Below are 14,016 nucleotides of genomic sequence, written 5' to 3'. Positions count from 1 at the left end.
TATTTTTGTAATGATAAAAATACTATTTTTATAAAAATAATAAAGTGCTTTTATTGTTAAAGACTTACTGTCTCTTCCTTAAGCTTTGGTAATACCAAATGTTATAATACTTTGTATGTACTGTGTTAGCATTTTATAACTTTTCATTTTCAACAGACTTTCTGTTTTGAAACTAACATTTTAACTTTTCTACCTGAAATTTTTTTAGGAACAAAATTGTATCTATTTTTCTCAGAAGAGAATTCCACAAGGTAAGAACTTATTGGTATAGAAATAAAACAAATATAGTTGAAAACAGGCTAAAATTTTCTTGATTTTTAAAAATTCCTTTCCCATATTCAGATCTTTTATTGATTATTGCAAGATTGTCACAAATTTGTTTGCAAACCCTTACTACCTCATTATTTGCTAGAAACACAGGCTCATCTTATTTGAAGTTAGGATAAAAGGGTGTGATAAAAGTAGTCACCTTTGAAACTCAAACACTGCTTTTCATGGTCAGAGTTTATTCCTAATGTAAATAGGAGTGGGTTTTTATTTATTGTATGAAAAGTTCTCCTCTTCCACTGGGGCCCATCTACCTTCTACCTCAGTGGACATTGCCTAAATGACTTTGCTGGGCATCTCTTTTAGGGGCTTGCTTTATTTATTTTTTTTATTTACTTTTGTTTTGAATAATGGGTGTTTTTATTTTAAAAATTTCTTTCATTAGTACTGATGGTTTTATTTTTATTTTAGTATATTTTATTGATTATGCTATTATACTTGTTCAAATTTTCCCCCTTTATCCCTCCACCCAGTATCCCTGTTTCCTCTGACAATCCCCTCACTCCCCCTTACTTCTTGTCCATGGATCACGCATATAAATTCTTTGCATGGAATAGAAAACCCCATTTCCTGTACTGCTCTTAACAGCCTCCTGCCTATTCTGTACCTACCAACTTGTACGTCTTAATCCCTGTACCTTTCCCCTCATTCTCCCCTCCCTCCTCTCAAATGGTGCACCATTCCAAATGATCTCCATATCTATGATTCTGTTTCTGTTCTGTTTGTTTGCTTTGTTTTTGGATTCAGTTATTGATAGTTGTGAATTTATTGCCATTTTAGTGTTCATAGTTTTGATCTTCTGTTTCTTAAATACGTCCCTTTAACATTTCATATGATAAAGGCTTGGTGATGATGAACTCCTTTAGTTTTACCTTGTATGGGAAGCACTTTACCTGCCCTTCCATTCTGAATGATAGCTTTGCTGGATAGAGTAAGCTAGGTTGTAGGTTTTTACTTTTATCACTTTGAATACTTCTTGCCATTCCCTTCTGGCCTGCAAAGCTTCTTTTGGGAAATTAACAGACAGTCTCATAGGAACTCCATTGTAGGCAACTATGTGCTTTTCTCTTGGCAGCTTTTAAGTTTCTCTCTTTATCTTTAACCTTTGGAATTTTAATTATAATGTATTTTGGTGTGGTCATTCTTCTGTCCATCTTGTTTTGGACTCTCGGTGCTTCCTGTACTTTTTCAAATAAGTTTCAATTTCTTGCTCTTTCTCTTCTCCTTCTGGCACCCCCTATGATTTGACTGATGGTACGCTCGAAGTTGTCTCAGAGGCTCCTTACTCTATACTCATTGTTTTGATTCTTTTCTTGCTGTTCTGATTAAATTTGTTCTTCCTTGTATTCCAAGTCATTTATTTGATTCTTGGCTTCATCCATTCCACTGTTGATTCCCTATACATTTTTCTTTATTTCACTTAGTGTAAACTTTATTTCTGCATGGGTCTTTTTTATGCTGTTGAAGTACCCAATGAGTTCTATGAGCATCCTAATAAGCAGTGTTTTGAACTCTGTATCTGATAGATTGCTTATCTCCATTTTGATTAGTTCTTTCTCTGGAGTTTTGTTCTGTCCCCCCCTCCCCCCCATTTGGGCCTTATGTCTTTGTCTCCTCATTTTTGCAGCCTCCCTGTGTTTGTTTCTGTATATTTGATAGAACTCCTTGACTCCCTGTCTTAGTAGTGTGGCTTAATGTAGAAAAGTGCACCATTAAGTTGGATGGGGCAGAACCTTGGGTAATCAAATGAGCAGGGCAACCAGTGTGACCCAGCTTGATGGAGTCCCAGATATGATGTCACCACTCTGTGGTTCTCTGTAAGGGAGGACTCAGAAAAGGGACATTGATTGCTGCCTAGCCTCTGGAGTTTTGCTTGGGAGGGAGTCGTCCCCTGGCACTTGCTCTGATGCCAGACACTTCAGTTTCTCCCCATATGCCACTGTTGCCTTTCCAGCTGCTGTCCCAGTGCTGGAGCCCAGAGGGAGTGAGTCTCTGTAAGTCCTAAGTCCATTGTGGACCCTTTAAGAGGAGAGGCCTGAGAATCCTGCAGTGTCTTCCGCTGCCCCAACCCCCACTGTTTTTTATAGCCCAAAGTTATCCAGACTTACCTTCCTGGTACTGAAAGCCTGGTCGGGGGGCAGGGGGCCCTGGCGTGCAGCTTAGATCTTTCACTCATGAGATATACTTCCTGATTTTTATCTACTACCTGTGGATGTGGGACCACCTCTTCTGTGTTGCCATGGAGTAGCATCTAGTATTAAAATTTTTATTTATTGATTTGAGAGAGAGAGAGAGAAGATGGAGAGAGAGAGAGAGAGAGAGAGAGAGAGAGATAAAGAAAGAAATGTAGATTTGCTCTTCCACTTATGCATTCATTGGGTGATTGTTGTATGTGCCCTGGCCAGGGATCGAACCTGCAATCTTGGCGTATCAGGATGATGCTCTAACCAAATGAGCTACCTGGCCAGGGCCTAACATGTTTTAACATTTTTATTAATTTTTATATATATTTTTTTATTCTGTTACACTTGTCCTAATTTCCCCCCATTGCTCTCCCCTGCCTCACCCCCCAGTCAGTCCCCACCCTGTTGTCCATTTCTATGGGTCATTTATACTTGTTCTTTAACCAGACCCTTCCCCTCCTTTCCTCCCTTATCCTCCTCTCCCCATCCCCCTCCCCCTGAGTCCCTGTCGGTTACTGAATGATTACTGTTACTATACTCTCAGTTTCTGAAAGATGAAATGTTCAAGTGAATAAATAGTAAAATCTCCTTATTAGTATGCTTACCTTATGCCGAGAGCTTGAAACCAATTGCTTGGCAGCCCTAAGAAGTTAACTTTGGTTAAATTTTCCCAGGAACTCTTTGGTATAGGTAGTGGTTATCACTGCAGGTTAATTCAGTCTGTTAATTGGAAATGCTTATATAGTTCATTATTCAGTAACTCTTCCTCATTCACTTTTTCCAATATCCTGTATCTGGAGTAAAATTTGCATTCTTAAACATATCTTTACTTAGTTTTGAGACTGCCACAGATTTAGTTAATTAAATCAGTTTTTATCCTGATAACTGAAAACAAGTGTTAGAATAAAGGAACTGATGAGGAGGAAGGGAGGACAAATTCCCACTAGATTTAATTTTAAAGTTTCTTGTGAAACTCTTTTTTCACTGTTTTTTCCTTCTACTTCTGAGGGGTTAAAAGAGGGGCTCCTGAACCTGTTTGTAGCACTATCTGATCTCACAGGGTACTGCTCAGAGATTTCAGGAGAAATCCAGCTCGTTCATTTCTTGGACCATATAATGCTTAAGGCATAAATCGAAACTTCAAAAAATCTAATCTTAGTGAACGGGAACCTTGATCAGTTACATCTTTGCCTGTGTTCTTTTGGTAAATGCAATTTAAGTCTTTGACATTCATACAATGCATAATCTAATGACAATGGATCATAGTGTCTAGTACTCTTATGGCTCCCATATAAGTGTTCAATAAATATTCATTTTTTACAAATACCCAAGTGGTTTTATAATTTTTTTTAGAGTAGAAAATAATCAAAACAAAATTGTTTGCACTTATATGGTATCATCCTACTTCACAAGGTTTTAAAAGGACAATGACAGCTTTAAAAAAATTGTTAACTATACACTTAAAAATGGTTGAAATCACCCTGACTTGTGTGCACAGTGGGTTGGGCATTTGATAAAAGTGGAGCCAGTGTTGAGGCTTTTTGAAAGAAGTAATTAATATGTTAACACAAGTATTTTATAAGATCTTTGGTGGGAAGCTCTTGAAGTTGATACTGATTTGGTATACTGTACCTTGTTAAATACTATCCCCACTCTTTTTAAAAATGATAGTTCTGGGAATTAGACAACAAGTAACAGTTGCAACAAGTCTTTTTCTTTAGTTTTTAAAATTTCTTTTGAGTATTTTGTGTGGCATAGTTATTATTCTCACTAAATAAGACAGATAGTATTCTCATTTTACAAATGATGAAACCAGTAGTTGGAATTAGCTTTAGGTTCTTTGTACTAATCTATATTGCTACCTCAGCAACTGATACTTTGTTTATACAGAACATATGATTACTAAAATAATTTTAACTCAAATGTTTCTAACCAGGAAGTACCTCATTGTCTGAGAAGTTTAAAAAACACACATACAAACAAAAATATAACCAATGAATAATGTAGGTGGTACTTAACCTTAAGGTTCACTAAAATATTTTTAATTAAACATTTATTAAATTAATATAGGTTTTGTATAGCACAGTTATACAGAAAATTGTTTCATAAATATTTCCCATTTGTAATGAAGGCCATAAATTTTTGGTGTCTTTTAGTTTTGAATATGCCTGTATACTTTCCTTAAAGATTAGGTGTCTCGTTTTGATGGATGGGAGTATAGAATCCCTTTGTGGGTCTGGAATGTGATCTCACATATTTTAGGACATGGCAGTTCTCCACCCTGCCCCCCTCCCCAAATAATTAATCTGTAGTATAAAAATCAGGTAAACTTCATTATAAACCTATATCTTTTTTTTTTTTAACAAAGAATTTTTTTTTAATATTTTATTTATTTTTTAGAGAGGGAAGGGAGGGAGATAGAGAGAGAGAAACATCAATGTGCGGTTGCTGGGGGTTATGGCCTGCAACCCAGGAATGTACCCTGGCTGGGAATCGAACCTGGGACACTTTGGTTCCCAGCCCGCGCTCCATCCACTGAGCTACGCCAGCCAGGGTGAAACCTATATCTTTTATCCCAAGAGACCTAATTTGTTTCAGGCCCAGCTTTCATGGTATAAGCATAAGATCAAGATTGGTTTTGAGTAATCCAGTGCTATCCTAGGTTATTGTAGGTCTGGAGAATTCTCAGATATACTAGCCATTTGGTTTCAGTACCTAATTTACATTTGGGACTTCGGAAAGATTGTGAAATTTTACATGTAGGTGGTGGGATCAGACTCACAGTGTATTGAGTAGAGTGAAGTTATAGGACTTTGAAGTTGAGCAGTGTTTTTGTTGTTCAATATTAGGCTATGATGTTTAAAAAGAGATCTTCTGACTTCTTATTTTATATGAAGTCTTCAGATGTTAGTTCAATTTAAGTAAATTTGAACTTTGAACAGTGTGGATAGCTTTATCATTTTATAAAAGAATACAGTTACTGCAGATACCTTTGTTATTCATGTTCTACTCTTCCTTAGAATTTCATATGAGCTGCCTTTATTTTATTTTTAGCCACTTGCTTTAAAATTAAACACACACACACACACACACACACACACACCCAAAAAACCCAAACTCAGAATAGGCTGAAACTCGACCCAGCTTGCTGCCACAGAACAAAAGTGCTGATCAAGTTGAATCAACCCCTGTAATGTGTATTGAAAGGAAAACCTCTTCTTTCTCCCCTAATTTGAAGAACAAGCATTTTCCCTGCCAAGAAGGGCTGACTTTAAATGGACCAGCTGTCCATATTAGGAGCATAGGGTTGCTAAGGTGACCATGGCTGTTTGCAGAAGAATGCAGCTGAGAGGGCAAGTTCTTGATGTGTGAGCTGAGGGAAGGAATGTGGTGTGATTGCGCATCATTCCTCCTAATCACATGCTCACAAAGTGCTGTGTGGGCAGCATGTAGAAACTGCAAGTCTGAGTGCTGGAACTTGTGTGGTTAAAATCATTTTGTTTTTCATATGAGCCATATGCTTACAGTTCATATTGAAAATATCTACTTTATATTAATGTGTGTGTTCTTGGAGAAAGGGGGAGGGTGTTTTGGTGGTGGATGAAATGGGAATTTATTTTGCTTGATGGACACATTTCATATTATTAAAAAATTATTTTGGGATAATTATTTTTCCAACTCATCCCTTTCAGTCATATGTATATATATTTATATGTTGTTATATAGTTATACATTTAATAATATGTATAGTTAACAGTTTCCCCAGGGAATGATGTATTCCTTATATTATGCTTATTTTCTTGGCACTTTGAATTTCAGAATTATTTGAAAGTCCTTCAGACTGTTTTATTTTTTAAATAATTCTTACTCTTTCCAAAGGAGATCTTAATCTTAATACATTAGGTGTTTCTTCCCTGAAGTATCCAAAGAGAGGTTCTGGCTTTTAGTAAAAAATGTGATTCAAGGAGCAATGGGAACATTCAAACCAATACCCCACTTATTTGAAGTACCACTTAGATTTTACCATGGGCATCATTGCTAATATTTAAGATGAGATATCGACACAGACATTGATACAGACACTTACTGAACCATTAGGTATTTGATTTTTTTAAAAAAAAATTCTTGTTAACAGATCCCTTCAATAGTGTGCTGATACTAAGTAAGGGCATAAATGTATATTATATTTAGGATGTGAAGTACTTGGAACATTGGAGGCTCTGCATTACATTAAAATCCCATTATTTTTTAAAATCAGATAGTCTGCTTCCTTTGACATGATTGCTCCGATTAATATGTAAAATATGGAGGGAAATTAAAAGATTATAATAATTTCATCTTTGAATTCAGTTGGTTATTTGTCATTTCTCATGTATACCTTAATAACTTCTGATGGCATTCTCAACTAAAATCTTAATGGTTTTGCCTTTCACATTTTCTTAAATCTGCTAGAAATTATTTTATTTTAAAAGTATTTTTGTTTATGCTATTACAGTTGTCCCAACTTTTCTCCCATTGCCCCCCCTCCACCTAGCACCCACCACTCCCTCTGACAATCACTTTCCTTAGTTCATGTCCATGGGTCATGCATACAAGTTCTTTGGCCTCTGCATTTCCTATACTTGGTCTTAACATCCCCCTGCCTATTCTGTAGCTACCAATTTCTACTTCTTAATCCCTTTACCTTTCTCCTATCCCCCAAACTCCCCTCCCCACTGGCCACCATCCCAAAGATCTCCATATCCATAACTCTGTTTTTGTTCTGCTTATTTGCTTAGTTTGCTTTTTAGATTAAATTGTTGATAGTTACGTATTTATTGCCATGTTCACAGTTTTGATCTTCTTTTTCTTAAATAAGTCCCTTTAACACTTCATACAGTAATGGTTTGGTGATGATTAACTCCTTTAGCTTTACCTTGTCTGGGAAATACTTTATCTGCCTTTTGATTCTAATGATAGCTTTGCTGGATAGAGTAATCTAGATTGTAGGTTATTGCTTTTCATCATTTTGAATACTTCTTGCCAATCTCCTCTAGCCTGCAAAGTTTCTTTTGAGAAATCAGCTGGAAGTCTTCTGGGAACTACCCTGTAGGTAACTCTGCTTTTCTCTTCCTGCTTTCAATCTTCTCTCTTTATCTTTAACCTTTGGCATTTTAATTATAATGTGTCTTGGTGTGGTCCTCTTTATATCCATCTTGTTTGGAACTCTGTGCTTCCTGGACTTGCATGTCTATTTCTTTCACCAAATCAGAGAAGTTTTCTTTCACTGTCTTTTCATATAGATTTCCAATTTCTTGCTCTTTCTCTTCTTCTGGCATCTCTATGAGGTGAATGTTGGATCACTTGAAGTTGTTCCAGAGGCTGTTTATACTACCCTCATTTTTTTTTTTTAATTCTTTTTTCTTCTTCTTGTACTGTATGGTTGTTTTTTTTGCTACCTTTAGTTCCAAGTCATTGATTTGATTCTTGGCTTCATCTGCTCTACTGTCGTTTCTCTGTAAATTGTTTTTTATTTCAATTAGTGTATCTTTCATTTCTGACTGAGTCTTTTTTATGATGTTGAGGTCCTCACTAAGTTCCTTGATCATCCTTACAAACAGTGTTTTGAACTCTGCATCCGATAGATTGCTTATCCATTTTGTTTAGCTCTTTTCCTGGAGTTTTGATCTGTTCTTTCATTTGGGCCATGTTTCTTTGCTTATTTTGGCAACCTCCGTGTGTTTGTTTCTATGTATTATGTAGAGCTTCTTTGACTCCCTGTCTTAATAGTATGGCCTAATGTAGTAGGTGTCTCGTAGGGTCCAGGGGCACAGCCTCCCCTATCACCCAAGCTGTGTACTCAAGGTGAGCCCTTTGTATGGGCTGACTACACTCTCCTCTTGTAGTTGAGCCTTGGTTGCTATTGGTAGATCAATGGGAGGGATTTACCCAGGCCACTCAGCTTGCAAGGGCTGCCTCTGACCACTGACCACCAGCCTCTGCCCTCTGTGGAGGATCAGCTGTGCAGGGGCAGGGTTGTGGTGCTCTGATGTGGTCTATAGCTATCCACTGGGTGTGCTGGCCCTGGGGTTTCCCAGATGGTACCTGCCAGAGTCAGCCCCAACCCGTGTTTTGTTTGGGGCACCCTGAGCAATCTGAGATGCAATCTGAGATGGCTGCTACTTGTGCTGGGCTTGGAGGTTCCCAGGCAAAGAGGGACAATGGCCTTTGCTCTCCCAGTTGCCAGACACTTCAGTCTCTCCCTGTATACCACTGGGGCCCTTCAAGCAGCCACCCTATTGTTGGATCCCAGAGAGAGTGGGTCTGAGTAGGTGAGTCCCAAAGAGGAACTGCTTAGGTCTCCAGCAGCCTCCTCTACTTACTCAGTCACTGCTGGTTTTTGCAGCGAGAAGTTGTGGGGACTTATCTTCCTGGCATTGGACTCCTGGGCTGCGGGGCCTGGTGTGGGGCTGGGACTCCTTGATTCTTAGATATCTCTTGAAAATTATTATCCATGTGGGTGTGCGAGCAGTCTGTTCTGCGTCTGTGCCCCTCTTACCAGTCTGGATGGATGTTGTCAAATTTCCATTCAACTTGATTTCTGATGTTCCTGAATGACAGTTGTTCCACATTTTAGTTGTAATTTTGATGTGGTTGTGTGAAGAGGCAAGCCATGTCTGCCTTCATCGCCATCTTGACCAGAAGTCCAATTTTCGTTGATTTGAGAGAGAGAAGAAGTGGGGAGGTTGGGAGGGAAGGCCAGGGAGGGAGAGAGAGAAAAAAAACTTGGATGTGAGAGAGAAACTTCTATCTATTGCCTCTCATATGCACCCCACCAGGGCTGCAACTCCCAAATTGAGGTCTTTGCCCTGACTGGGAATTGAACCCGTAATGTTTTGGTGTAAGAAACAGTGCTCCAACCAACCAGCTGCCCAACCGGGACTGCTGTTATCTTTTTGACTATAGTCATCCTAGTGGATGGCTGTGAGGTGGAATATGTGGATTTGATTTGTATTTCCCTAAGGACTAGTGATGTTGATTATGTTTGTTTTTGAATCCTCACCTGAGAGTATACTTATTGATTTTAAAGGGGGACAGAGAGAGAAAGAGAGAAAAACATTGATGTGAGGGAAAAGTATTGGTTGCCTCCTCTATGTGCCCAGACTGGGAATTGAACTGTAACTTTTTGGTGTTTAGGACCATGTTCCGATGAACTAAGCCACCGAGCCAGGGCTGCTATCTTTTTGTTTATAGCCATCCTACTGGGCATGAGGTGGAATATGTGAATTTGATTTGTAGTTCCCTAACGACTAATGATGCTGATTATCTTTTCTTTTTTAATCCTCACCTGAGTGTATGCTTATTAAGGAAAGGAGAGGGAGAGAGAGAGAGGAAGAGCATGACATATCAGTGTGAAAGGGGAACATTGGTTGCCTCTCATAAGCACCCCTACTGGGGATTGAACCCACAACCTAGGTATGTGCCCTGACTGGAAATCAAAACTACAGCCTTTTTTGGTGCACCGGGCGATGCTCTGACCAACTGAGTCACCTGGTCAGAGTGATCATCTTTTCATGTACTTATTAGTCATTTATATATCTTCTTTGGAGAAATGTCTATTCAAATCTGTCCAGTTAAAAATTGGGTTATTTGTCCTTTTATTATTGAGTTGTAAGAGTTCTTTATATTCTGGGTACTAAACTCTTTTCAGATATATGGTTTCCAAGTATTATCTCCCATTCTTTGGATTGTCTTTTTTACTTTTTTGATAGTGTCCTTTGAAGCACAGATGCTTCTTTTTTAAAAAGATTTTATTTATTTATTTTTAGAAATTGGGGAAGGGAAGGAGAAAGGGAAGGAGAGAAACATTGATGTGAGAGAGAGAGGCATTGATGGGTTGCCTTTCGCATGCACTCGGACCTAGGGCCAAATCTGCATCCCTCGCATGTGCCCTGATGGGAATTGAACCTTGTGGCCTTTTGTTTGCTTTGTCACAGCTGGTCAGGGCACAAATGTTTCTTATTTTGATGCAGTCCAGTTTGTATATTTCTTTTCTTATAATTTGGTATCATAACAAAGAAACTTTTGCCTAATTTAAGGTAATGAAGATTTATGTTTTCTTCTGAAAATTTTATGGTTTTAGTGCTTACATTTAGGTCTTTCATCCATTTTGAGTTAATTTTTTTAATAGAGTATGGAGTAGAGGTCACATTTCATTTTTTTTCTGTTGGAAATCTAGTTGTCCCAGCACCATTTGTTGACCATTCTTTCCATATTAAATTAGTTGTCCAGGCACTCTGTTGGAAATCAATTGACTATAAATGCGTTGGTTTATTTCTGAATTCTCAATTTTGTTCTGTTGGATCTGTATGTCTTTTCTTATGCCAGTACAAATCATACTTGGTGATTTGATGTTTGATGATGGTAGGTTTGTGATAGGTTTTGGATTAGAAAGTGAGAGTCCTTTTTAATAGATTGTATGTTCTAAAAATTTTTCAAATTTACAAGTTTATTACAGTAAAATTATAATATCCTCTTATTAGTTTAATCTCTGCAGCATTTGTAATGATGCTCCCTTTTTTTGTCTTTTTTCTTGATTTGTTTTTTCCAGAGGTTTATCATTTCGATCACTCTCTAGAAGGATGAACTGTTGACTCTGTTGATCATCCCTGTTGTGAATGTTTTCTGTCCTTTTAAGTCCTGCTATTTATTTCTGCTTCCTCAGAATTTCTGGGATTTTTATGCTGTCCTTTAAAAACACTTTTAAATTTGAATTCTTAGTCTTTTAACTTGCATCTAAGTATCATCTTGGCTGCCTTCCCACACATTTTGGTACAGAATATTCTTGGCTTTGTTTATTTTAAAAGTAATTCTTATTTGTTCCATGAATCGTTTAGACATGTACACTTAATTGTAAGTATGTAACTTTTAAAATAATTTTTTTATTCTTTGTCATTCGTGCTAATGTCCCAGTCCCTCTTTAAGACGATTTAATTGGAGAGGACTCGTTTTGTTTGAGGTTTGTTTTTGCTTTAGGTATTGTTTTGGTTCTTTTGTTTGTTTGTTTTCATTTTTAAATATTTATTTTATTTTTTACAAGTGTATTTTATTGACTATGCTATTACAGTTTTCCCAATTTTTCCCCCCTTTATCCTCCCTCCACCCTGCACCCCTCCAACCCTCCAGCATTCCCCCCACCTTAGTTCATGTCCATGGGATTGCACATATAAGTTCTTTAAGTTCTGTGTTTCCTATACCATTTTTGACCTCTCCCCATCTATTTAATGCCTACCAATTATGCTTCCTCTTCCCTGTCCCTTTTCCCCCTATTCCTCCCTTCCCCCTCCCTACTGAAATCCCTCCACATGATGTCCATTTCTCTGATTCTGTTCCTGTTCTAGTTGTTTGCTTAGTTTTTGTTTTTGTTGTTTTTCTTTCTTTTGTTTTTTTTAAGTTTATTTGTTGATAGTTGTGAGTTTGTTGTCATTTTACTGTTCATATTTTTGATCTTCCTTTTCTTAGATAAGTCCTTTTAACATTTTATATAATAAGGGCTTGGTGATGATGAACTCCTTTGACTTGACCTTATATGGGAAGCACTTTATTTGCCCTTCCATTCTAAATGATAGCTTTGCTGGATAGTGGCTTTTTTTTTTAATTACTTTATTCTTGTTCAATTACAGTTGTCTGCATTTTCTCCCCACCTCTTCCCCACACCCCAGCCAAACCCACCTCCCTTCCTTGCTTCCATCCTCCTTCTTGGTTTTGTTCATGTGTCCTTTATAGTAGTTCCTGAAAACCCTCCTCCTCACTGTCCCCTGCCTCCTCCCCTCTGGCTATTGTTAGATTGTTCTTAATTTCAGTGGCTCTGGTTATATTTTGTTTGCTTTTTTCTTTTGTTGATTATGTTGCAGTTAAAGGTGAGATTGTGTGGTATTTGTCCCTCACTGCCTGGCCTATTTCACTTAGCATAATGCTCTCCAGTTCCATCCATGCTGTTGCAAAGGGTATAAGCTCCTTCTTTCTCCCTGCTACATAGAATTCCATTTTGTAAATATACCATAGTTTTTGATGCACTCATTTGCTGATGGGCACTTAGGTTGCTTCCATCACTTGACTATTGTAAACTGTGCTGCTGTGGACATTGGGGTGCATAGGTTCTTTTGGATTGGTGTTTCAGGGTTCTTAGGGTATAATCCCAGCAGTGGAATTGCTGGGTCAAAAGGCAGTTCCAGTTTTAGTTTTCTGAGAAAATTCCATACTGTTTTCCACAGCAGCCATACCAGTCTGCATTCCCATCAATAGTGCAATAGGGTTTCCTATGCATATAGTATTCTTGGATATAGGTCCTCACCTTCAGTGTATTTGAATACTTCTTTCCAGCCCTTTCTTGCCTGTAAGGTTTCTTTAGAGAAGTCAGCTGATAGGCTTATGGGCACTCCCTTGTAGGTAACTCTTTCCTTTCCCCTTGCTGCTTTTAAGATTTTCTCTCTCTGTTTTTAATCTTGGATAACTTAATGATGATGTGCCTTGGTGTGTTCCTCTTTGGGTCCAACTTCTTTGGGACTCTCTGGGCTTCCTGGACTTCCTGGAAGTCTATTTCCTTCACTAGACTTGGGAAGTTTTCCTTCATTATTTGTTCAAATAAGTTTTCAATTTCTTGCTCTTCCTCTTCTCCTTCTGTCACCCCTATAATTCGGATATTGGAGTGTTTAAAGTTGTCCCAGAGGTTCAAAAGTCTCTCTTCATTTTTTTGGAATTCTTGTTTCTTCATTCTGTTCCAATTGAATATTTATTTCTTCCTTTAGTTCCAAATACCAAAGAAATACCAGGTAATTAAATCAAAGGTGTTAGTGTTGGAATTGCATAGGGCCAGTAATTCAAGTGATATTCAAAGAAAATACTAGTTAATACTAGGCACCCTTTAAGGTCAAAACTGAGAAGAACTTAGGGGAAAGGTTGGCATCATAAATTCAACATGAACAGTAGTCTCAGCCCTAGAGTTCCTCACCTTCACCTAGGTTCATCCTAAGACTGTAGGAACTTAAAGGAGTGACCTAGCTTGGAGGGAGTGATACAGGTTAGAAAATGACTTTTAGGCAATTGACTTGCCTAGGTAGAACTTGTAGACATCACATCTGCTATAATAGCTGCAATCCAAATGACAGTCTTGGAATATATGTTGTATGAAAAGGAGGACATCTGGTGGCTGCGAAGTCTTGTGAACATTCAGTACTTGCACACTTTTGTGGCCACAATGCTTATAAGCATTGCTTCTATGAAAAGTTTGTTATACTACATGCTGAATTTCAAAGCATTTTACATGAAATAGCTGTCAATGTTCAGGTAAATCTAAGTGATAATTTTAAGCTACATTTCTTAAAGTAATCAGTAACTATTAAGTAAATTAGTAGTAATGTAAGATTATTTGGTTGTAGTTTTATTGTTAAGTTTTTGCATTGCAGAAGTTCAGGGACAAGGGTTATCAATAAGTATGCTGCTGTTTTGAAACACTATCTAATATTAG

The 14,016-nt window shown here is 37.7% G+C and overlaps 1 protein-coding gene across 2 annotated transcripts in view; it reads left to right on the top strand.

The window, feature by feature from the left end:
• Window positions 1-14,016, top strand: part of FRS2 (fibroblast growth factor receptor substrate 2) — a 102,044-nt gene that overhangs the window by 55,110 nt on the left and 32,918 nt on the right. For both annotated transcript variants that reach the window (XM_045829270.1, XM_045829271.1), the window contains exon 3: window positions 209-251. The gene's annotated coding sequence lies outside the window, so the exon portion shown is untranslated. The remainder of the gene's footprint in view (window positions 1-208; window positions 252-14,016) is intronic.

This window comes from Phyllostomus hastatus, unplaced genomic scaffold, assembly GCF_019186645.2.
Source record: "Phyllostomus hastatus isolate PE091 unplaced genomic scaffold, TTU_PhHast_1.1 phas_scaffold_93, whole genome shotgun sequence".
NCBI lineage: Eukaryota > Metazoa > Chordata > Mammalia > Chiroptera > Phyllostomidae > Phyllostomus > Phyllostomus hastatus.
This window is presented reverse-complemented; position numbering and strand designations above follow the sequence as displayed.